The sequence below is a fragment of the Sapajus apella genome, unplaced genomic scaffold (genome assembly GCF_009761245.1).
Source record: "Sapajus apella isolate SASKATOON/1434 unplaced genomic scaffold, GSC_monkey_1.0 scaffold8, whole genome shotgun sequence".
Taxonomy (NCBI): domain Eukaryota; kingdom Metazoa; phylum Chordata; class Mammalia; order Primates; family Cebidae; genus Sapajus; species Sapajus apella.
Window position 1 is genome coordinate 27,304,462 of NW_022436948.1, and position 26,367 is coordinate 27,330,828.

Below are 26,367 nucleotides of genomic sequence, written 5' to 3' on the forward strand. Positions count from 1 at the left end.
GGGAGGGAGAGGGGGGTGGGGAGAGGGAGGGAGGGATAGGGGAGTGGGGGGAGAGAGAGAGAAAGAGAGAGCAGGGAGAGAGAGGAGGTAGAGAGAGAGAGAGAGGAGGGGGAGAGAGGGAGGGAGGAAGGGAGAGGGGGGTGGGGAGAGGGAGAGAGAGAGAGAGAGAGAGAGGAGGGAGAGGGAGGGAGGGAGAGGGGAGTGGGGGGAGAGAGAGAGAAAGAGAAAGAGGAGGGAGAGAGAGAGAGAGAGAGAGAGGAGGTAGAGAGAGAGAGAGAGAGAGAGAGGGAGGGAGGGAAAGAGAGAGAGAGAGATTGCTTAAGAAGACTAAAGCCAGAGGTGCAAATGAGAGTCAAAGGGAAGTACTGTGCTGCAACCGTGTAAAAAATGTAACTTAGATATGTGGGACAATTTTTAAAAAATCCAATTACTGAAAAATGTCCTAGAATTTACTTTAAAATATCCACAGAAACAATAAAATACCTATGTCACTCTCAAATGTGTCATGAAACAGCTGGAAAATAAAGTACTTTGTATTATTTGTAATAAAGCACTGGATACCACCATTTGCTCATATATTTATTATCCGAAGATTCTTGACTTGCTATATGCTAATTATTAGGTCAGATTTTAAACTGAAAATATGATAGAATCATATAATCACAGAACATTCTTGTGTAAAAAATAAATACATCCAAGAGCAAAAAGAGTTAAATGAACTTGTTAGTGACTGGGAAACTAATGGAATTCTTAGCCTCAACCAGAATTAGGTCTCACAAATTGTCTCTCAAATATCATCTTCACTTTAGTGAAAATTGCAGGGAAGAAGCAAACATTTTCTGAAATCCCACTATAAGCAGTTCAGTAGGTATTTCAAGCTCTAGTTTAATGCTGGGACCATATGATCCTATATTACAGAGGAAGATCTTAAGTCTCAAAAATTTGATTTGATGGCCGCACTGGGGGTCCTGCCTTGAGTTGTAACCATGCAACTTTGAGAGTAACCTCTTAATCTTTATGTGCTTGTGTCCATCCATACAAAACGAGAGAAATGGTGCCAAATTTACATAACAATTCCCTAATTCAATTAAAAAATTCATTACGTGTGAATATGTGGTCAAGCATATGTGTGCACGGTGTGACTTTGGGTGACACTATGAAAGCTTCTGGGTTTGTTATTCTCTGCTCAGGCTGCAAAAATAGGAGGGAATTGGTGGTGGGGGGGGAGCTGATGAACGTAGGGAGAAGGCCTGGCTGGAGAGCTTGGCCCTGGTGAGGATATGAGCAAAACAGGAAATGAAGAGAGCCACTGAGCTGAGGATAGTTAGGATGGTCAGGAAGGAAGAGATCGGGATATGGGAAAGGGTTAGACTGTGATGTGCGGGAACACAGCCAGGGCGCTGTTATCACAGATCTCTAGGTGCCATGTAAAACATTCACTTGAATCTGGGGCAAACACACAGCACAAGTAATGTGCATAAGATTTTTCTTTTTATAGCAAGTGATGTTTAAAAAGCTAACAAAGATTTTAAAGGAGAATAGCAACAAATCATGTGAGAAACAAATGATGCTTTCTATTAATTGAAGAGTGAAATTCCTTTAATCAGAATGTTCATTTCTTAGAAAACTTTCTCTCCAGAACTTGCACCAAAAAATACTCTGTAGTAACTAATGCAAAGACCATTTAGACTATCACAGAAGGCTGGTTGCGGTGGCTCACGCCTGTAATCCTAGCACTTTGGGAGGCCGAGGGGGGTGGATTGGCTGAGCTCAGGAGCTCGAGACCAGCCAGGGCAACACAGGGAAACCTCATCTCTACTAGAATCCAAAAAAAAAAAAAAAAAAAAATAGCCGACTGTGGCAGCATGTGCCTGTAATCCCAGTTACTTCAGAGGCTGAGACAGGAGAATCGGTGGAACCTGGGACGGAGGTTGCAGTGAGCCAAGGCTGCGCCACTGCACTCCAGCCTCGGCGATAGGGTGAGTTCCAATCTCAAAAAAAAAAAAAAGAAAGAAAGAATATCACAGAAACCAACTGGAAGTGTGGCTTAGACACTGTAACCAATTTTAATCTCTTAACATTTATGCTAATGTTGTAAATTGGCTTTTGTTTATTAAATGACATTTGCTAAACCATTTCATTTAATCATATAGTCAAATACAAATTTTATATGAATCTAACGTTTAGAAGAAAGGCTTTTCTCTGATTTTCTATTAATTTAAATTGTTATATTAATTTTGTATTTTCCCCCTGATATTCCATACATAAATTTTATTCTAGTTAGCTTCTATTCCTTAACTTAATGTGAGGGTAAATATATAGACAAATAGGAATAAGGCACTTCATTATGGAAAATGCTACCTAAATAAAGTCGCCAAATAAAAATACAAGATGTTCAAATTTGATTTTCAGATAAGCAGTAAAAACAACATGACATATTGGACATACTAATACTCTAGCCAGCCTAGGGAAAAAGGGAAAAAGAACCATGTTTAAAACCTCACAGACTCATAATCCAGTTCAAACACCTCCTGGCCACTATCTAAAGTGAAAACTGGTTACAATAAAATTACTGAATGTGCTCTCACTGGACCAGTATGGCACACTGAACTTAATTTCTACCAAGTGAAAATTAAACATGAAACATACTCATTTTTCTGCGAGAAATGTCTAACGTAATCAATCTTATCAAACAGGTATGGAGTGCATACCTAGCTCATATGGCAATAATTGGCTTTATTTTTTTAAATTGGGAAGAAATTACAGGAGTGATCTAGCTTCCTACGGCATCCCCTGACCAAGAGCATGACCAAGCTTGACAAACTCTTAATATGTTAATTACAATGTAGCCAGTACCCTTCAGTTTCATGTGAACTAAAATCTACATTTCTCTAGCTGCTTTCATTAATTGATTTAATTAAAAATTTATGTATCAAATATAATGTTATTTTGGCACTTGGCTAGACATGAAAAAAGAATTTACATGCATACATGAAAACAGTCATGCAAAAAGTTAAGGAGAGAAAATATAAACAGGATCTAGGTACACAGAACAGATGCAGGTAGACAGAGAGGGAAAGAAAAAGAGAAGTATTAAAAGATTGAGAGAGACAGCTTTTTCTTAGGATATCAACAGTTAAAGAATACTTTGCCACTTCTTCTCTGGAAGTCTACTTATCAAACTTCCTGTATATAAGTCTAAATGGCTTAATTTTCTATTTATGAGAATACTGATGCTCTTTTCTCTACATTTGTTTTTATTTCCTCAACTGTCTGGAAAAGTGCAACAGGAAGGGATTATGACCCCTATTCTACAGACAGAAAAACAGAGACACTTAAGCAATTTATCATTTTACTTTATTTGCATATATACAGTAGTGACAAGATAGTTCATGTTTGCAAAATAAGTGTGATACAAAAAAGAAAAGAATTAACAAATGAAGAGAGGCTGTAATTTCAGAAGGAAAAGGTAAGACTCATTATTTACCATGACCTGACAATGAAAACAATATCTAGGGTGTGGCCTATTCAAACCAGCAAATCCAGGCAGCAGTGCCATGATGTTTTGAAGACAAGAGGACAGTAGGAAAAAACAAAAACAAACAAACAAAATAAACACCTCCCAACGTTTCCTGTGATTGGCTCTGCCTATATAAACTCTGTAGCACTGAGCATGCAGGACCTTTAGTAAGTAAACAATACACTGCATCATTTAACGTGTCTAATGATAATAATTACCTTTTATTCAACTCCTATTACCTACTAGGCATCATGGTTGCTAAATGTCATGTGCATATAATCTTTTAATTCTCTCAAAAGTCTTGCAACATGGGTGTTATAATTTCATTTTACAGATAAAGATCACAAAGCACTGATAAAAAGGTCAGCTGTTATAGTCATTGTTGACCCAGACTCGCTATAAACTAGGAGATCCTGACTCCAGGGTGGAGTTCGGTCACTATATTCCTGGAGAACAAGGGATAGTCAATCATTGTGCTCTAAGATAAATGTGCTATGTAAGACCAAGCTATTCTGAAGGAAGGGTGGCCTTTCCTATGCCTCTGAAATTATAACACAGAATGGATTCTTACTGAAATGGGTGCCCATGCAGAGGTAAAATCTGAATAGTATTGAAGACTTGTTCAACCACACCCACCTCCTGCCTCATACTCCTCTCCCATTCATGCCCAGTTGAGGGTCACTGTTCTAAAAGGTCTTAAAACCTAGAGCAGGGAGGAAAACAATAAGTAAAGGTCAAGTTATTTTTAATAATCAGAAGTGGGGAAAGGAAAAACACAGTCTTCCCTGGCCCCTATATTATGTAAGAAACTGGGTTATTTAGATCTCAAATATTAGTCAGTTAATCTCAAGCAGTCTGTGAAGTAAAGTTTATTGTTCTCCTATGATTTGAAATACTTAGAATTTTTAAAATGGAAATAATCTTAAAAGACTGAGTGATATTACACAATTTTTTTTAAGTTAGAAGCAAATATATTTGCATTTTAGATAGGTTAGGTTTGGTATTCTATAATTTAAAAACTCCTCAGAAACAGAAAACAGCTATTCTATAATTTAAAACCTCAGAAACAGAAAACAGCTCATTGAACTTTTATTGTATGGATCTCCAAATTGTAACACTGGTCTAGCAAAGGTCTCTGAAAGCACAGGAAAGGCTAGCTAGTTGGACTAGGGAGGCTGCACATTCATTTTAAATAAAACAGAGAAAATTCTTACTTGCAAATTTTTACTATGGATACCTACTGCTTTCAAGTTTCTAACCCTCTGTCACAGGAGACATTATAAAAAAATAGTTGAAATCAAATCCCTTGGAATAAGATACACCTGCTTGAGTCCTGGGATTTACCTTTCATGTGGTTGTAAGGAATTCATATGTATAACTCCCTGACCATGGTTTTCTCACTTTTATAAGAAGACTATTACGTTACAGTAGAAGTCACCCTCCTTGATGTCTTTGGAGTTGGTAGTTGATAGATTACAAATGCTACAGTTGACTCTTGAATAACACAGGTTGGAACTGTACAAGTTCACTTACATGTGAATTTTTTTCAATGACGCTTACACCGAGTGTGCCTGTCTCTCCTCCCTCTGCTTTCGCCTCTGCCAGCCCTGAGGGAACAAGACCAGTTCCTCCTCTTCCTCCTCCTCCTTGGCTTGCTCAACTTGAAAACAATTAAGATGAAGGCTTTTATGATGACCAATTTTTACTTAATAAGCAGTGGAATATTTTCTCATATAATTTTCTTAATAACATTTTCTCTTCTTAAGAATACTGTATCGTAAGAGTATGGTATATAATACATATAACTTACAGAATATGTGTTAATAAACTGTTTATGTTATCAGTAAGACTTCTGGTCAACAGTAGGCTATTAGTATTTAAGTTTTTGAGGAGTCAAAAGTTATACCCAGATTTTCTACCACATCGGGGGTGAGGACCCCTAACTCCTGTGATGTTCAAGGATCAACTGTAGTTAAAAAGGGAAACATAAAAATACATTGAAACAAATATTTTATTTTAAAAACACATGAAAGTCCAATTTTATAAATTTCCCCAATGTTTTCATGTGAGGCAAGTTCTCTCATTGAGCACGAAACTGGTGACTATCTTTTTATGTTACATAAAAACACAAAATGCACCACTTTAATAACCCTGTTATTCATTATTAAAAAGTATATGTACTTATATTGTAAAACAGAGATGGCTCAATCTATTTTATTTAGAGATGGGCTCTCCCTCCATCACCCACGTTGAAGATGATAACTCACGACACCCTCAAATTCCTGGATGCAAACAATCCTGTTGCCTCTGCCTCTTGAGGAGCTGAGATTATAGGCGCATGCTATCATGCCTGGCTTCAGTCTCTATTTTTATGATATGTCCAGTAATTTAGAGTTAAGTGTTCAAACTTAACATGACAGTGATTTTACCTATCCAATTAATTTGTTCTTCTGAAGAATTAAGTTACCCTTTTTCTTATGTCAACATTGTTCCACAGGTTTAGTTAAGTAATTAAATTATGACTATATTATTAAATTACATATAAATTATATATTGTGCAATATCTAAATTTCTTACAAATTTAATAACATGTACAAATTATATAATTTAAAATATATGTGGATTGATAGATTTACAATATTTATAAATGAAGGCTTTTGAATCTATCACAGTTTACTACTGAATTAAATTCAGGCACCTCAAAAAGTATTAAACAATAACTTCATGCAGTTATCATTAACTTTTTGAGGAAATTATGCACTTCTTTGAAAATCTTACAAGAGCCTGGGTTTTTCTTAGAAATACGAACACATTCACATATATTTAAACTATTAATATAAACATACCAAAAGTTCTAAAGACTCAACAAATTCATCCTACGGCTCCTATGGATCTACTATCCTGAATTAAAAATATTTTTTTGCCAATGTGAGAAGGAATGTCATGACTTTCTGATTAGTGTTCTGTTGTATTGAATGCTACAGAAAGAGCTGTAAACCTCTGTGGTGTTTAATGCTTTACTCGTTGGCTTCCTTATTTTGAATAAAGTTTTAAAAATTCCTCAAAACTAAATTTAGACTCAAATAGAAACAAAATAGACAAACATAAAAGATAATAAACAAAACAAAGCAAAACAAACGCATTCCAAATCAACCTGCATTTCCTGTCTACCTTAATTCAACTACAGTAGTATTCTTAACCATTAGCCACTTCACAGATTATCTGATATTTTTAACAGATGCCACAGCAGCTAAACACTAAATGCAAGTGAGCTACTCTCTAGAACTGCACAGCCTACTACCTTACCTACAAATCACATGTAGTTATTTAAATTAGAGTGGACTAAAATTAAGATTTAAAATTCATTTTTTTTTTTCAGTCAAACTAGACATACTTCCAGTGCTCAATAGCTTTATGTGACCAGTGGCTATTGTTTTGGACAGTGCAGAGAGAACACTTCCAGCACCATCAAGATTTCTAGAACACCCAATTAAATATGTCTGCTTCTACCAAGTGGTTTATATGCTTCCCTGGAATTCATTATGTTTGCTCCCAAACCAGTTTATGCCAGTTTTGCATATATTAAATTATATAATTTAATTAAATATCACATAACCAAATTGAAATATAATTGTAAAAAAAATTGAGAAATGTTCTATACCTCTAAGTTGAATATTTAGGAAAGATTTAATAAAATTCAGTCACTCGACAAAACCTATAATGCTATAGAATAACATATAGGAAAGACAATTTCAGAAGCTTAGAAAAAAATGAGAGAAAGTAGAATTCTGCTCTTAGATTTCTTTGCATTGGATTTCAACTTAAATGTGTTTTCATGAAGCAACCAAAAATTAGAAATCATAGATGATGTATTATAGGATTTATTGAAAGGGAGGATGACTATAATTTATAATCAATAACCTAAACCAAAAAAAAAAGTTCTGTTTACATAAAATTATTGGCAAATGAATATATAATCAAGTAAAAATGTAGGTTGTATTTATTCATTTTAAAGATTAATTTATTTTAAAATCTGGGTGTATTAGCTGATTAACTATTGATCCCAATTATATTAAATAAGAAGGCTTCTACGACAGACAACAAAATTGCCAATACATGTTTTTTTTACTACTAGAAACTTTTTGTTTTCATAAGTGGTTTTGTCATTTCTCTTCCACATTTAGATTCACTGGATTAAATTATATTGAAAATTTATGGACAGGAATCTGATCTAATTTCAGATTTATGTATAATTGGTCTTTTAATTATATAACATAATAAAATATAATTAACAATACCAATGTTTCTTTACTTTTGAACTCAGTTGCCTGACTGTAAGACTTTACATGGAGATGAGAATACTTGAACTTAGTGTTCATTCTTTTTAACATTTTGATTTTTCTGACTTGACAATGCTATATATTTATCCACCTATAGCACTAATTACCAGAGCATAAGAATTACAAGAATTTCATTTTTTGTACATTGAGGTTTACATGCAAATACAAACCTAAAATTATGTACTCCTACTAAGAATGTTACAATTACTACCACTACTAGTATACTTCTTTTATTAAAATGACATCAAAACAATATCACAGTTGCTAATTATTGCTTGGCCAATGAATATTTTTCATTAGTTAAATATAAGAAACTGTGTAGACTGTCATGAACCACACATATCTATTTGAAATAACAACAGCAGCATAGAAGTTGTCTTTTTAATGAACTTTATAATGACTTGAGAGTAGCAATAGATATCCCACATTATTTAGTTCAACTTTATGAAAAGATGCTGTTAGCTTTATCAAAATAACAATTTTTTTGAAATTTTGCTTTACTATCTGATACTTTCATATCAGAAAGGGAAAACTGGTTCCCCTTGGGATCCAAATTCATACTGACTAATGAGAGTTATTTTGAAATATCTTTTATTTCTTTTTTCTTTTGAGACAGTCTCGCTCTGTGGCCCAGGCTGTGTAGTGCAGTGGTACAATCTCAGGTCACTGCAATCTCTGCCTCCTGGTTCAAGCAATTCTTCTGCCTTAGCCTCCTGAGTAGCTGGGGTTACAGGTACCCACCGCCATGCCCAGCTAATTTTTTTGTATTTTTAGTAGAGACAGGATTTCACCATTTTGGTCAGGCTGATCTTGAACTCCTGACCTCAGATGATCTGCCCACCTTGGCCTCCAAAAGTGCTGGGATTATAGGCGTGAGCCATGGCACCAGGCCTATTTTGAAATATCTTAAAGGTAAATATGTCTTCTTTGGTCTACCACAGTCCCTATTACTTCCTTTTGTCTTAAAGTCTGGCTTATACCACCTGGACCCAGAGGTTATTTACATTTATGATCCCTGTGAAAACACCTTACATAATACCTTGTGTATCTCATGAAGGGCATGAACAATTGAACCTTCAAGTTAGATTTAGTTATAGTTACCATTTAACATTAATGTTCATTTTTCTAAGCAACACCTTGCTAACAGATTGAACAATATATAGTTTTTTTTTTTCTTCTTTTTGTTTAAGATACACCACCAACTGCTAGGCCATACTCTCCTCCCTTGGAGAAGTGTTCTAGAAGGAGGAGAAATATCAGAATGAAACTGGAGTAGGTAACTTCCTCTCTGTGCCTAGAAGGATGAGACTGTAATTGTACTTGGAAAAAAATAATTGAAGGGATGAGTTTATTTTCAATCATTTTAATTATATGTCTATCATATTTTAGCTTGAAGCTAAATTACTATGTTATTTGTAGCCTTTTGGAAACAAAAATCTATTCTCCAATTTCAATTAATTCATTTATTAAAAATTTGTTTAATGGCACATTAAAATTGAGTGCTAACTAAAAATCTAATGACAACCATACTAAAATATTTCTTCTTGGATAGATCTCTGAATTGGATTGAAATCTGGGCTATGTCCATAATTAGTAGATTGACCCTGACAGAATCATTAAAGAAACTGGGCTTCAGTTTGGTCATCTGGAAAATGGGCCATTTTATCTCAAGGTTTTTACCATTAATAAATCTCCATTTTATTTTTAATTTCAATAAAGCACTATTCATTGTCTATTGTGTAAAAATTCACACAAATTATACAGCTTGTGATTTACCTTCTTATATACCACATGAACATATAAAAAGTTAACAAGAAACACAGGAATATGATTGGAGTCATATAAGTACTCTAAGAGTTCAGATGAAGAGAAACAAAATTGGGATTTAAGAGATATTGGATGTAGGAGAGAAATATGATTTAATTCGCACCTTCATATAGCATAGAATACAGTTAAAAATTAAGGGACACATAAGACAATGCCAATTTTAAAAGATCAAGAATTATCATCAAACAGAGTTCACCCAAAAAGTGATATTTCTAATTTCTTTTAAATTCTAAACTTTAAACTTTAAAAGTTTGAAGAAGTCTAGTTAAATATAGAATTGCTCCATTCTATCACGCTTTTCATTTTGTTTAAAAAATTTTTGCTCATTCACCAAAAAGTTATTGAATCAATCCTATAAGCTAAACATTACGGTGGGAGCTGTGAGTTTGAAACGGACATGAGTTTCTCACATAAAGGGGCTTAGAATTATTACAAATTATAGTGATTAGCTAGTTTCCTAAATCATTTCAAATGGTATATCACACGCTTAATGAAGAGTGGCCTGCAGACCTAGACACCATTAGCAACTCCTAATACCATAATAATATATTCCAGAGAGTCTAGAAATATCTTGCACAACACAGGACCTTACTGCTGAAGCAAAGTTTATTGTAAGGTGTGTAGAGGTTCTCATCCTTGCCCATAAATGATCTAAAGTTCAACTCAAGATGACAGGCATTGATTCAATATATCTACAGTTAAAAAAGTAAAGCATGCATATTATAAGAGGTACCAAGGCAAGTCACAGTCCCTTTGGACACTTGTAATTACTACTTATAGAAGTCAGAGAAATCCCCGTGGGAATGAAAGTAGCAAGGGTCTTGAGGATTCAAAACTGGGAAATTCTATCTTAGAGAATCAGTAAAGGATTTGTAGATGAACATGATATTATCAAGTTAAAAGGCATGTTAATAACAGGTACTAGTTTTGCTTGGGCAGTAGGAATTAAAGCAAGAATAAAGTATTCTCCTGGTATATCTTTCACAAGCATTCTCAAAGGGTTTTAGAGGTGAAGCATAGGTAGTCAAGATCAGTTACCTCAGGAGTTACTCATCTACTCTGTAGCAGAGAAACTAGCCATGGGTGTGAAATAATGCTCAGGATGATGGAATCCTGGATCAGATCATTTGAGTAATCTTGAGGAATCACCTGTGCTCATTAGTCAGCATTTGATAATAGGGAATAAGAGAATCTAAATTATTATTTATAGAAAGTCACTTATTTATTCTAATAACATAGTTCATGGACTGTTGGATTGTTTTCAAAAAGACTCCGTCCAATTGCCAAGTAATGTATCTGATTCTCTCATAGTTACTTTCTCTCATTAGTTCTTATAAACGAATATCAGACTTTTCTGGTAAGCCTCAATTTATTGCTTTGTACTTGGTTTTACTTTTCTTCTCTCCTTCTCTCCCTCCCTCCCTTCCCACTCTAAAACTCTTTCCTGCTTCATCCCACAAAGCATTTGAGGTAAATCAACCAGTATGAACATAAAGATATATCCAACTTTGTGCCCCAAAATATCAAAAGAAATATTGGATAAATGAATTACGATTCACTGATATTTAATAATTTCCTGAATTGCCGTACTCTGTTACCAGATGTGAAAACCTCAGTCTACAGTTAAACCTGACCACTTAAAATTCTTAAGGGAATTCTTCAGCGTGGGTAGTTGTTTCCCCATAGCTGAACGTAAGCCCTTTATATGAACAATCTTTCCCTTTGATTTCTTAGACATAATTTAACTATTTTTAATTATTGACATTGGCAGGAGTCTTATATTTGGTTTCTTTAAAAATCCTATCAATTTGTGCTGGGCACAGTGGCTCATGCCTATAATCCTAGAACTCAGGCAAACTGCCTGAGGTCAGGAGTTTGAGACCAGCTTGGCCAACATGGTGAAACCCTGTCTCTACTAAAAATACAAAAAAATTAGCCAGGCGTGGTGGCGGGTGCCTGCAATCCCAGCTACTCAGAAGGCTGAGGCACGGGAATTTCATGAACCAGGGAGGTGGAGGTTGCAGTGAGCTGAGATTGCACCACAGCACTCCAGCCTGGGTGAAAGAGCGAGACTCCGTCTCAAACCAAACCAAACCAAACAAAAATCCTATCAATTTGTGTATTTAACATTTACCATTTGTTTGTAAATATGTAGCAAGTTACATATCCCTCATACCTGGTGTAGCAAACTTTATTACTAATCCAAGGCAAACATACAATTCTTCCATGTATTGTTCTCATCCTACAGAGTTTTAATATTTGATTCATTGGTACTAACTATATCCTCCCTGCAGATTTTTTTGTTTTTGTTTTGTGTTTTTGAGAATGGAGTCTTACTCGGTCACCCAGGCTGGAGTGCAATGGCATGATCTCAGCTCACTGCAACCCAGTAGCTGAGATTAGAGGTGTGCACCACCACACCCTGCTAATTTTGTATTTTTAGTGGAGATGGAGTTTCACCATGTTGGTCAGACTAGTCTTGAGCCCCTGACCTCAAGGGATTCACCCACCTCAGCCTCCCAAAGTGCTAGAATTATAGGTGTGAGTCACCACACCCAGTCAGATTTTTTTCTTATGATTTCTGCATGACTAACATAATAAATCATAGCTACATCCTCACCATTCTTCGGTTATTCTTCACTTATACTCCTTCACTATATCCTTAGATGATAGTATTTAAAAGAGATGGTAATTCTAACAATTCATTATAGTACTTTTATAAGATTATCCTTAAACTGCACATCTTACTTGACCTTTGTGAGGCACTTAACTCCATTACACTGTAAGAAAATGGACATTTATTGGCAATCATATTCTTTTTGACCAATCAATAGATTTGGCTTCTAAATAAGAAGTACTAGTATGGGGAGACACACATACATAGAAACACATAGGAAAGGGATCCTAGGCTCTCAAGGAAAAAACTATTTATAAAGATATAAATGTTTACCCATTTAGTTGTCCCTTTCTTTCACCTGTGGGTTGAACTGCCATCATTAGACATGGTGGTGTTTCTCTTTGCTATGGGTCACTTTCCTTTCATCTCTTCATGTATTTTTGTTTGTTTGTGTTAGGTCTATGTCTACTGACTCTTATTCATTGCTTCTTGATTAGTTCTTCACAAAGAGGAATAGTCTTTACTACTGGACACCAGTCAAATGATTTTGGTTGAAGTGATTGGTATTCACTCTCTAAGGCTCACATTTTCTCCATGTTGTGGGTAGACGTTCCTTTTTCACTACATCGTTAGCAAATTCTAGGTAATGAGATATTTTGGATGCCTGAGTATTCTAGAAAGGCCATCACCACATAGCCAGTATCTTAAGATTCATTATGTATATTTGCACCTAAACATCTTTTCAATGTATTCCATGTTTCATACTTGGAGTTTTAAATTAAAGTTCTAACATCAACAACTACTTAATCCTGTGTTTGATAGATGATCTATGTAAGATAGCATCACTACATAAATTATACCACTAACTGCTGCTAAAGTTGACAGTAAACTAACATTCCAAAGAGACACATTTACTTTGTAACATAAAGAATATTACAAGTTGCCTTTCCTTTATACAAATATATGTTCACATCCCCAAATTATACTTTATATACATATTTATTATTAATTTCTTGACATGTTTCTAGTTGCTTCTCGTTTATTCAACAGACATAGTTGTATAAAAATAAAGGGCAGGAGATGAGGGAAATATACAAAACACAAAAATCTAATTTTAAAAAATTATACTGTTAAATGAGACTTAGAATATTTAGCTAAAATCAATGCTAAAAGAAAAACAATTCATCTGGAAACAGGTATTTAAAATTCAACAGAAATATAAACTATCTAAATTTAGGATCATAAACTACCATGAACTAATTAGTAAAAATGAATTTGCTCTTTTTTAATTCTAGGTAATAAGTACTTCTTAATATTAAATTATCTGATTAGGATGAATAGACACATTTAACACAGTCAAAAATTGTCACATATATTACTGATGTGGAGCAGTCTGGTAATTAAATTTAAACAATTTTAGGAGCAATAAATAAAACTCAGGCGTTTGACCACTGCCATAATTCATTCCAATATTCAATAGAAACTCATCACAGAGTGAGGTCTTACACTCCATTCATTTATCCAATAAATATTTAGTGCTTATTATGAGTAAGGCATTGCAGGGGGGGGATACAATGAAAAATAAAGCATGGGCTTTGCCCTCAAGGGGCTTACAGTCTAGTATGGAAAAAATAAGCAAGCACATAAATAGCCATAACATAAAGTAGAAAGTGATGTGTCATAACAAAAACTCAAACAATGTGCTACGGGAGCTATTAACTCCAGAAGACTTTTTTCTTATAGTGTTTAAGCAGTCAATATAAATAGACTCATGATCAATTTGAAAATTAAGGGCTGAATTTTAATCTATAGATGATAAAAAGCTTTAATATTAACACAGTTTAAGTCACTACCCACAATTTTCTTAAAATGTTTGAACATGGAGTGACAACCCATTAGAAATACCATTTTCCCATTGTTCATAAGCAGATGCAAATGGAATAATCTAATAGGGCTGAAATGATCATTTTAATGTAATAAAGGCTCAAGTCAATGATCTAAGATACTCATGACACATTACCTTCTTGCACAGAACTTGGCTCAATCAGATTAAAGTGATGAAGAATTCCTCGATGGCTCAAGTGTGCTCCAAGGAAAGCTAGAAGGTTGTACAGTTAACTCCCAGGGTGTAACTCTAAACCATACAACCTACTACCTCAACCCGGATGCACACAGCTTCCAATGTTGCTTCAAACTCCTTATCATATCTTCAGTCAGCTCCTCCAAATATGGCAGCCATACACCTAAGAGCTTGGCAAGGATGTAGATATAATATTCTAACACTTTACCAGTAAACTGTTTCTCACAGGATTAACCTAAACATGTGGCTTTTCAGCATAGGTCACGTAAAATGTCTTCTCATATCTCTCTTGCCATAGTTCTACTAGCAATTAATATTAAAAATCAATTGCATTCAGCCTCATTTTTTCATGAGAAATAGGCTCAATAAAATCATATAAATCCAGTGGTAGTCTTTAATTTTCTTACTGAACTTGAAGGGGTACACTAACACTACAGTATGCACAGGATCTATTCAGATCTTGGTCCAAACCTTGCTACAAAGATTCAACTTTATTATGCAATTTACTGCACATGGAATCGGACTTGAGTGGCTGTGCTATAAACGCTTCCACGTTGTTGAGAATTGAAGCCTGCCTTGGAAGACAGATGACGATTAAAATATACATGAAAAACAAAGGAAAATATAATGACTTCAGAAGTATATAATCAACTGGAGTTTAACAGGAATTTACTGAACTGATTGAACGGCATTGTGTATAGCATTTTGTCAGATTACCACACTGACACAGACCCATAGAAGCGAGCTTGTGCGGTCCACTTCACCACAAGATCGGATCTACGGGTTTATGCCAATGGGCAACATCTTGCATGGGCTCCCTATTAATATAGAATTTGTTGTAAATATTTGATGCAATTAAGAGACAAAAATAATATTGATCCCTTAGTGTAAATGTTTTAAATGCTGAATTCTAAGAATGCATATTCTCCATGAAAGGCCTTCATAAATATTCGAAACTTAACACAAATTTATATGCATGAGAATTTAAAAAGTAGTCTGTTGAAAAATTTTTCACGAGTTGCTTTTGTTTCAATAGTAAATATTTTGGAATTAAACTATCCTAATTGATGACGAATTTTAAAAGAAAAAAAGAATCCATACATGCATGTATGAATTATGTAATTGTGAGGCATGAATGTGGTATTACGAGCCTATAATTAAAACCAAATTAACTATTAAATGAATTGTGCATGAGTTAGGCTGTGCTTATTTTAATTTTTATAAAAGTAGTTTAGTTAGTGGTTTCAATGAATTGGTAACATTATAACTTTCTCATAAAATAAGATCTTGTTCACTAGGTAGAGAACACAGGAAGTTATTATCAGCCTTAAATATATACATCCATGTCTATAGTTGGAATGGTGCTAAAATTTACAATATGTGGATGAGTTAATACAAAACTAAAGTAAATGGCACAATAATGGCATAATTACTAATACTCCACACTAACATCTATGCTCCAGATATATTACATGACATAACATATCTTCTTTTCTAAATAAAACATATTTAAATTTATTGTTCAAAATAGATACACTTAAAATACATAGCTACATACAACTCTCATCTGGTCAACAGGTTGGGCAAAAATAAAATGTAACTAAAATTTTTTTTAAGCCAACAGACAACAAGCAAACACACAAACAAGTAAACATAAAGCCGGCCACATGCACTCTTTTTTTAAGATTCTAAACTCAACTGCAACAAAATTATAAGTTGTACAATCATTAATCATTTCACTTACATCTATAATCATTTAGCATTTCCTAATTATATCTTTATTGTGTAAAATAATACTACATACTAATTACTTAGTGATTTTGCATATTTTGAAATAAATAAAATATGTTTTATTGACTTTATATAGCTACTGTGTTCTACATAATTTTTAACCATTATTTATTCTTAAATTGTCCTTATAATTACTAAAAACTATAGTAAATAATCAACAATCATACATTCAGTTGAAGTAAAAATATTTCAACATATATTTATAAATGCAAATGTGAAATAAAAGGCAGCATTGGATTTAGTTTTACCATAACTATAAGAACGCATATTTTGATTTCATTGTCTTTTCAGGTCACGTAAAAAAGATTAAAAAGCATGACCTTATTCCCCTCCTCCTGATTTCACTTCCCTTTATATGGTACAAAAAATACATTTTTTTATTTTCTTAAATAGCTTTCTAGTAAACCATATTGTACCTATCTTAAACGTAGGGATATACAGACATATATTCAATGGGACGCGAACTGTCCAACTGACCACAAGAAATTTTTCACAAAGGCAGGTCCTATTACACATTTTAAAATGAAAACCGTCAAAAAAAATTCAACAGCCAGACTCGTAAAGAATATGAAATGAATTCTTATAACAAACACCATCAAAAGAATGTTGTTTTTCTTTAAAATATTAAACATTAATTGCTCTTTGTTTTTTATTTTTACCTGAAATGGTTTTCTCCTATGATCACTTTCTTCACTTTTCATATCCATTTTAAGTTTTTCCCTAAAACAACCACAAAAGGAGAAATATCAGACAACTGCTATTTAGGAGGAGCATCTGAGTGGATGGTGGGAATGAGGGTAGATGATCGAGAAGAAAACATGGTATCAAAATGGGCAAAACCTTTTAAAGTATATTTTTTTAAAGGCTTGGAAGACTCATAGGGCCCCACCCAGGCCACTCATATGACATATAAAGTGGTTTCATAGTTTGCATTTACGCGTTCATTTTGGTTGGTGTTATTTTCACAGTAACAGTTTTGAAAGTGAAAGGACGATGGCTGTTAAGGAAGCGACTAGGTTTTGCACAATGAAGTAGTGAAAGCTGAAAAGAGATTTGGATTTGGCATGGAGCTTAATAAGATAATTAAGAGTGTAGAGATTAATGGCTGCTAAAATAACATTTAAAATAATGTTTTTAAACTAAAGGATCTTGAAACATGGAAACAGGTTATCAATATTAATTAAGCCTGTGAAAGTTGGTATACCATTAGCTGAGGCAGGATGAGGGAATAAGAGCTATTTTGTAAATAACTAGTGAATAATAATCAACAAAATGTTTTATTGGAACGTTATCAGTATATAGGGATTTTGTAATTTCCTGTAATTGTTCATAGAATAGCAAACACGAAGACAAAATTATTCAGTTCTATATTTCTCATTGTTTACCCTACATATTTTTAATAATAAAATATGATTTTAAAATCATAAGAGCACCAAATTTTTTTTACCAAAATATTATAACATCATTTCTCAGTATGAAAATTATAGTCTTCATTGATATATGCTGACTTTTTCAAAAGCATTCTCTTTTAAAAACATTTTCAACACATGCTTAGAAACATCTTGTATCAAAATTAAAATAACCAAATGCATCTCCTAATCCTTTCACACTGAACCAGGCAAAACTGCTTTTTCTAATAAAACGCTTAAATTGCTTAGCAATTTACTTCTACAAACAGACACAATAATTACAATGCAATGCATTTATCTGCTGAGTAATATTGCTCTGAACTTAAAACAAGTTTGTATGTACCTTTTCTATTAATATACTTAATGAATATTTCCAATGCTTTTTGCAACTGCTCTAGGACAAATACTTCTTTTAAAACGTATTTTAAAAGAGAATATTATTTCGAGAGAAGCTTTTTTTCTACCTAGCAACCGAGAACATGCTCTTTTCATTACTATTTTTGTTCTGCTGAAATCTTTGTAAATAATTGAATATAACTTCCCCAAAAGTAATCTTATTTATCAGTAATTTAATGCATATTCTAATATAATCTTTTTCTACAAGTTTAAAAAGTTTCTTTTTTCACATTTCAAATGATAAGTCACATGAAATATTTACTTTTTTACCCACTAGGTCTAAACATTCACTTTTCTTAGATAGCAAAAACTAATACTGGACACAAAAAGCACAGATACATTAATGTCCTTCCAAAACTTCTGTGTATACCCCACATAAAAACATGTATTGTCTTTTTCATAGAGATTTTTCTATGTTTACTTAAGTTTCTATTCTAATCGACATTAGAGCAAGAGAGGAAAAGGAAAAAGTTAACAAGAGTAAAGTGGGCAATGAGTTAAATAAGAGTAAATGGAAAGTTCAAGGATTCCCTTTTACATAACAGTAGTCTTTAAAAGAAAAAAAAACAACAAAAAAAGTTATACCTGATATGAAAGGTGCGATTTCACCAAGTGCAATATATTGCTAATTATGCCATATTGTTTGAAATAATAAAAATAAAGAAGGCTCATTTGGATCTATTGCCTTAAAAAGCTGCTTTACAAAGCCCGATGTCTCTGTAGTTATACAGCCAATGTTTGCTTTTTTTTGGTTTGTTTTGGTTTGGATTTTTGTTTGTTTGTTTTTGTTTTTGTTTTTGAGCAGGAGCGTCTTTTTTTTTTCCCCCAGCACTCTTGCATGTAGTAGGACAAACTCAGATTTTTTTCTTCAAGGGCGCCTGTAATTTCTTAGAAAAGGACCAGGGTGCTTGTCTTCTTTTTCCTCCTTCTCGGTATTCCAGGCACAAAGCACTGCGCAGAAGCTGCACCAATCCTTGCCGTCACTGGCAGCAGAATGGTAGAAGGTGGGAGAGACCAGGAATCCTTCCAGGCTGTGCTGACTTTAGAAATGAGGATTGCACACGTTTGTCTCCTGAACCAAAGGGGTGCAAAGGCAGGGTGCCAGTTTGCTACACTGCTGCAATGCAATGATCTCATGCTCACTGCTGCTGTCGTCCTGTTTGCCCAGTTCAAATGCCTGTTTCATTATAAACCAAAAAAAAAAAAAAAAAAAAAAAAAAAAAAAAAAAAAAAAAAAAAAAGACCCAACTACTTGGATTCTTCTACAAGCAGAAAGGGTATTAAATTAACACTTAAAAAGAAAAAAATTAGCAGTCAGAAAAGGCAAAAAAACAAAAAGCACATACAATTTTAGAATTCACTTGTTATGCCTCAATATTCTGTTATTATTTTCCTTTTTTTTCTATTTAGAGATAAGCAGCAGAATTTATCAGGCGTGAAAGGGACAGCCTCCTGGTGGCCTGCCAAAAACCCAGAATAAAGACGAAGTTGTGCTTCAAAGCTCAGTCGCTTGCTGAGTCTGGCTAAAGTCAAGTATTAAGATCCACCATTTTCTGAGCCATGTTAGAAAAGAAGAAAAAAGTCAGGACGGTTGCTGCTTTCCAAGTCTCCGTTGGCACCATCACAAAATCTCTGCTGTAAGGTCACATGATTCTCTGCCAAATGTAGAGTGCATTCCCATCAACCATTCTGCTGATACTGCGAAGGCAGCTATTGTCTCGTTTAGACCCAAAGTTCAGCCCACTCTTCATTGAATTAGCTGAAAAACGCATCACCTTTGGGGGCTGGGAGTCATGGAAACGTCTACCTGGCAAGCTGCCCACTTTTTCTGCCCATCAACCAGAGATGGAATTGTGCTGCCTAACGCAATGATGACTTGGAATGTGAAGAGTCGTCCAAAGTGAATCTGATTCTTGCAACGCCTGTTTCGTTTGCACAGAAAACTCTGGCTTCTTGTAGTTAAGGGGGGTGGGGGGAGAGGAAATCTTTCCTACCAAATGTAGCAAATAAAGGTCTGAACATGCCTACTCTGCAACTTTTTTTCCCAACACACCCAAATGGTTCTCAAACGAAAAGACTGAGAGCCCGGCAAGTTTTCTGAGTTAAAGGCATCCCTTCGTCTGTCTCCTTTTCCTTAGAAATGAATGAAATAAGCCCAGAACATTTGTTTTCGTCTCTCACTTTAAGATTTAAAAAAACGCCGAGTTTTCTTATTGCTTTTTGTTACTTTCTGATTTTATCTGGCACTGATTTTGTAATACATGGTCACAATGTCTTCTAGCAACAGTGGGGATGCATTATTGTTACAATCTCCAACAAAGTGGTCCCCTGAGAAAGCCAGTTGTCTCTTTATCCATACAAAACCCTGCAACTGGGTCCTATAGTCATCCCATCAGTACCTAGCACAGCTGCTGTACAAGTTTTCTGAGATTGACATATGTGAGAAGGGCTCTTTCTGTTTCTTCGCTGGCTACAGTTTGCCCGTGTGGCATGAAAGATGCCTTTGAAAGATGCAGGGACTGTATCAACAGCTCTTAGGTAGTAAAATGAAATGGTTCCCCCCTCCCCAATGAATTTCCATTCTAGCAGGCAATGAAAGTTCCCATGTACGAACATTTCTATACCTTATAATAAAAGTAGAGTGAATTAAATTTTTCACAATTTCCTTAAGCAGAATTTAAAGCCAGGCAGGAAAGCAAGCATGATTAGTACTGAAACCAAACATACTGAGTAGCACTAAAAAGAACAGTGTCCTTTGACTTTATTTTTTTAAATCTTCCAATAATTGCAGAATCTTTATCTAACATATGATTGTTTGCACAAATTTAATATTATATTCAGTGCCTTCCCAAAATGATGAATTAATATTGCCCCTCTTCCACATGTAAACACATACACTGCACAATACATAACAATGACTTTCAAAGATATTCAAACTGTGACTTGTCTAATAAAAACAAATCTGAAAAAAGGAAAAAGATTCAGGCATCTAGGGAACATAACCTAAAAATGATTTGTGGTTGTTTCCGTGCCATGTCCTTCAGGTGACTTTCGTTAGCAATTATAGGAGTAAATGTGCACACACACATACACACACCTGAGAACCATCATGTTTTCCTTCCCAATTGTAATTCAAAATAATGCAATTCTAAACCATAAAACGAAAATTTTCACACTTACTAAAATTAAAATTGCTTTTTTTCTAGATTGCAAAATTCTGGACAAATCTGCTAGTGTCCTGAGCACATGTTTAAAGAGTGTTTGGTAGGGACTTAAGCCCCATGCTTCAGCAAAACAAGAAAGTAGATGACCCATTCATTGAAATAAAATTTTAAGTTTCCAATTCTCATTCACTTATTCAGCAGATTATTTATGAAGTACTAGTATGTGCCAGGCCTTCTGACAGGCATAGGGGAAACACAATGAAGGAAACTGACATGACTCCCAAGTGGAAGTCATTCAGTAAGTACTTTTAAGTGAGAAAAGCTCACTACTAAACAAAAACGTTACAGGTCCTAAAAGAGACAAACTTGTCAAGAAACAAACTGATGACAGAAATTGGAAAATGTAAGTAAAATGGATATTAAAAATAAATTACAGATGGAGATGTTTTCTCTGTCTGAAGGTTTCCTTTTTAATATTACATTCATTATTAGTTTTGTGTAATTCTGTTGAATTTTCTGAGAGAATCTAATGTGAAAACTACATGCCACCCTCCCAATTAAAAACAATTTTTTTTTTTTTGAGATGGTATTTTGCTCTTGTTGCCCAGGCTGGAGTGCAGTGGTGTGATCTCGGCTCACTACAACTTCCGCCACCTGGGCTCAAGTGATTCTCCCTGCCTCAGTCTCCCAAGTAGCTGGGATTACAGGCATGCACCACCACACCTGGCTATTTAATTTTGTATTTTTAGTAGAGAAGGGTTTCTCCACGTTGATCAGGCTGGTCTCAAGCTCCTGACCTCAGGTGATCCAACCGCCTCAGCCTCCCAAAGTGCTGGGATTACAGGCCACCGTGCCTGGCCCAAAACAATTTTTAAAAATAAACGAAGTAATAGGAGACTTTCACTTCTAGAAAGATCGAGAAAATGCAGTTTTTTCTCAATCCCCTTGTTAGGTACAACTAAAATCCTGGCACATTACATATCAAACAAATTTAAGGACACCCTGAAAAGCTTAGAGAAGATGAAAAACTAGCTAGAGACTGAAGTACTCAAGGAATGATATGGATTTTTAATTTTTATCTAATACATCAAAACTTCAGAGCTGAAAAAGCCTGCAACCTAGAAATGCCAACTGGTACAGACAAAAAAACAAAGTTCCAACAAAAGCCTGTTCTCTCTAGTCAAAGAAACAAGAAAGGGGCAGCCTAGAAAGACAGAAAGCAATACCATTTTGCTCTAGTTGAACACCAGAGAAAGAATTATGGTCCCATCCCCATGCACCCCTGCAAAGACAAAGTAGAAAACACAGACACTGACCCTTGCCAGGATACTCCAACACCCTCTCCGTCCAAGACCCAGAGTACTATGAAAAAAGTCTGAGCAGGAATCTAGGAGTTTCATCCCTGTTAAGGGTTAGCAAGATTCTTCTCTTACCCGACATGCAGTGTCTATGTTGACTAAATGAACAGTCTGCATTTCCTCACCAAACTCAACAATAATGAGGCATCCATCTCCCTCTCCACTGAGGCAGTATCAGAGGAGGCTTGGTGGAGATTCAGAACATTTGAAACTGTCCAGCTGTAACAAAGCTACCCTGCTATCCCTCAACTTCTAAAGCACTGGTGAAGACCACAATAAAGTATCAACAAACTAGTCCTTTTTTCCTAGCCAGGGAGATAGCAGTGGAGGTCAGTTTGGTAGCAGAAACCAGTAGAGGTTTACTGAGGAGCATGAGCTACTTCTATCCATATCTGGCAGTAACAAGATGGCATCCCCCACCCCTGACTTTTCCCAGCTCTAGTGGTGGAAGAAGCAGCCAGATAAAACGAAGGTTTAAATAAGAACCATAGCCTCATACATAATACCTAAAATGTCCAGGTTTCAACTGAAAATCATTTGTCACACAAAGCAGAAGGGAGATCACAAACTGAATGTTTACAAGACTGTTGATAGATGTGAACATCAAGATGACAGAGGTGTCAGAATTATATCTCACAAAGATTTTAATGCCGCCATCATGAAAACACTTCAAGGAGCAATTATAAACATGGTTGAAACAAATAAAAAAGGTTAAAGTTGTGACAAAGAAATAGAAGATACAAAGAATAATCAGGCCAATATTTTATAACTGAAAAATAAAATAATTGAAATTATTAAAAACTAAAAGGATGTACTTGACAGCAGAGTGGAAAAGGCAGAAGAAAGAATCCGTGAACCGGAAGAGAGAATAATGGAAATAACTTAATTCGAACAACAGAAATAAACTATACTTAAAATGGAGACTTGGGCAACTGTGAAACTGTAACAAGAAATAAAACATTTGTATCTGTGTCACTAGCATCCCAGAAAGAGAGGAGAAAAAGGGCATTGCTTAAAATATCCTCAAAGATACAGTGGCTATAGTGGCTGGAAACTTCCAAAGTATAGCAAAGAAGACACAGTCAAGAAGCTGAGCAAACCACAAACAGAATAAAACCAAATAAATTTATAACAAAGCATATCACAATTAAACTTATAAAAACTAAAACAAAGACGGAATCTTGAAGAGAGCAGGAGAAAAACACGGTCTTACCTATAGGGGAAAAACGATTCGGATAGCGGGTTTCTCATCAGAAACCATGAAGGCCAAAAGGAAAGAACACAACCGTTTCACTTGCTGAAAGAAAAGAACTATCAACCCAGAGTTTTATACGCATAGAATATACCCTTTAGAAATGAAAGGGAAAGCAAAACATTGTTAAAGAAAACTACAATAATTTTCTTTTCTTTCTTTCTTTCTTTTTTCCCATTTATTTATTTTATTGCATTTTAGGTTTGGTGGTACATGTGAAGAACATGCAAGATTGTTGCATAGGTACACACGTGGCAGTGTGATTTGCTGCCTTCCTCCCCATCACCTACATCTGGCATCACACCCCTTGCTCTCTCTCCCCAGCTCCCCACCCCCCACCTAGAGGAAAATATATAGCAATAAGTGCCCACAGGAGAAGCAAGGAGAGATCAAAAATTGACACCCTTTCGTCAAAACTGAAAGAGCTAGAGGAGCAAGATCAAAAAAAACTCAAAGTCTAGCAGAAGACAAGAAATAGCTAAGATCAGAGCAGAACTGAAGGAGATAGAGACACAAAAAAGCCTTCAAAAAAGAATAATTTTCAATTATCAGGCTTAACCTGACAGAATGGCTAAGGAAGTTGTCTAAACAGACTGGAAATGACAAAAGAAGGAATCTTCTGACTTTAGAAAGGAAGAAAGAATTTAGTACATATAAATATGGGTAAATAGAATAGACTTTCCTTTTCTGGAGTTTTCCAAATTATGTTTAATTGTGGAAACATAAACAGAGCACAGTTTGGTATAGTTCTAAATGCAAGTGAAGGAAATATGTAAGACAATTATATTATAAATGGGTAAGAATAAAGGTACAAAAAGTAGGTAAGATTTTTTAACTACTTGAAATGGTGAAACGAAGATACCAGTAGACTGTGATAAGTTATGTATATGTAACATATAAAGCAACCACTAAAATATTACATAAATAAATTTAGTAAAAAAATTTCTAGATATGTCAACATTCTAAAAATGTTAAAATTTGTTCAAGTATCCCACAAAAAAGGCAGAAGAAAAAACTCAGAGAAATAAAAAACAGAAAGAACAAACAGAAAAGAAACATTTAAATGGCAGGTTTAAATCATACAAATAAGCTATGGAATTAAATGTTAATTGTTTGAATACACCAATGAAAAGGCAGAGATTAGCATAGTGGATTTAAAAACCATGACCCACGGATGAATCTGGAAACCATCATTCTCAGAAAATTGACACAAGAACAGAAAACCAAATACCACATGTTCCGGATCATAGGTGGGTGTTGAACAATGAGAACACATGAGCACAGGGAGGGGAGCGTCACAAACTGGGGTCTGTTGGGGGAGCTAAGAGAGGGACAGTGCGGGGTGGGAAGGTTTGGGAAGGAGAAGGGAGGGGAGAAATATCAGATATAGGTGACAGGGGGATGGGGGCAGCAAACCAGCATGCCATGTATGTACCTATGCAACAGTCCTTCATGTTCTGCACATGTACCCCAGAACCTAAAGTACGTAAAAAAATAAAAACTGTGGGCCAATTATACGCTACTTACAATAAAACTTTAGATATAATAATATAAACAGGTTGAAAGTAAAATGATTAAAATAAGTATGTTAGGCAAACTTTAGTTAAAAGAAAACAGGAGTGTCTTTAACAATATCAAATAAAATAGACTTCCAAGCACAGAAAATTACCAGAGACACAAGTAGACATTAGACAATGATATAAGAAACAAGCCAACAAGAAGACATAGCATCTCTGAATATGTATGCACCAAGACAAAGCTTCAAAATATGTAGAGTATGAAACAGAAAAGAGAAATAGACAAGTTCACATTTATAGTTGTATACTTTGACACACATCTCCCCGTAATGGACAGAACAATTAAACAAACAATTATCAAGGATACAGACTCCAACAAATCGTTCATCAACAGAATCTAGTTGACATTTATTAACCATACCACCCAACCACAGAAGAATACACATTATTTTCAAGTGCCCACAAACATATTCCAAGATAGCTCACATTATATAGCATGCAAAGCAAATCTCAACAAATTAAAAATAACTGAAATCATACAGAAAGCATTTTCAGACCACAATATATTCAAAATAGCAATCAGTAATAGAAAGGTAACAGAAATATCTCCAAATGCTTGGAAACTAATTAACATACTTTAATAAGTCAAAGAGGAAGTTTGAAGTGAAAGAAAAATAAATTGAAGTGAATGAAAATGAAAGCACAACATATCAAAATTTGTGGGATACAAGTACAGCAGTGCTCACAGTGAAAGTAATAGCAATAAATGCATAAACTAGAAAAGAGGAAAAGTCTCAAATCTATAATCAAAGCTCCAATGTCAAAAACCAAGAATAAGAAGAGCAAAATCAACCTAAAGCAGAAGAGAAAGAAAGAGCACAAGTATGCAAATGTGAAAACAGAAAAACAACAGGGAAAAATTGATGAAAAAAATGTGTGTTTGAAAAGATTAATAAAATTGGCATTTTCTCAGCAAGACTGACAAATTAAAAAATGCATACATTATCAATACCAGAAATGAAATGGGATATGACTACACATGGCAAAAGATAATATGGGAAAACTGCAAATTACACTAAACATAAATTAGGTATCT

At 34.7% G+C, this 26,367-nt stretch overlaps 2 long non-coding RNA genes across 2 annotated transcripts in view; one reads left to right on the forward strand and one right to left on the reverse strand.

Moving 5' to 3' along the window:
* LOC116550591 overlaps positions 1-11,114 on the forward strand; it is a 14,996-nt gene extending 3,882 nt beyond the window's left edge. Inside the window, exons 3-4 of the long non-coding RNA XR_004268497.1 lie at positions 7,676-7,682; positions 11,036-11,114. This is a non-coding gene — a long non-coding RNA (uncharacterized LOC116550591). The remainder of the gene's footprint in view (positions 1-7,675; positions 7,683-11,035) is intronic.
* Positions 1-21,747, reverse strand: part of LOC116550590 — a 61,111-nt gene extending 39,364 nt beyond the window's left edge. The window contains exon 1 of the long non-coding RNA XR_004268496.1: positions 16,835-21,747. This is a non-coding gene — a long non-coding RNA (uncharacterized LOC116550590). The remainder of the gene's footprint in view (positions 1-16,834) is intronic.
* Positions 21,748-26,367: the final 4,620 nt, after the last annotated feature.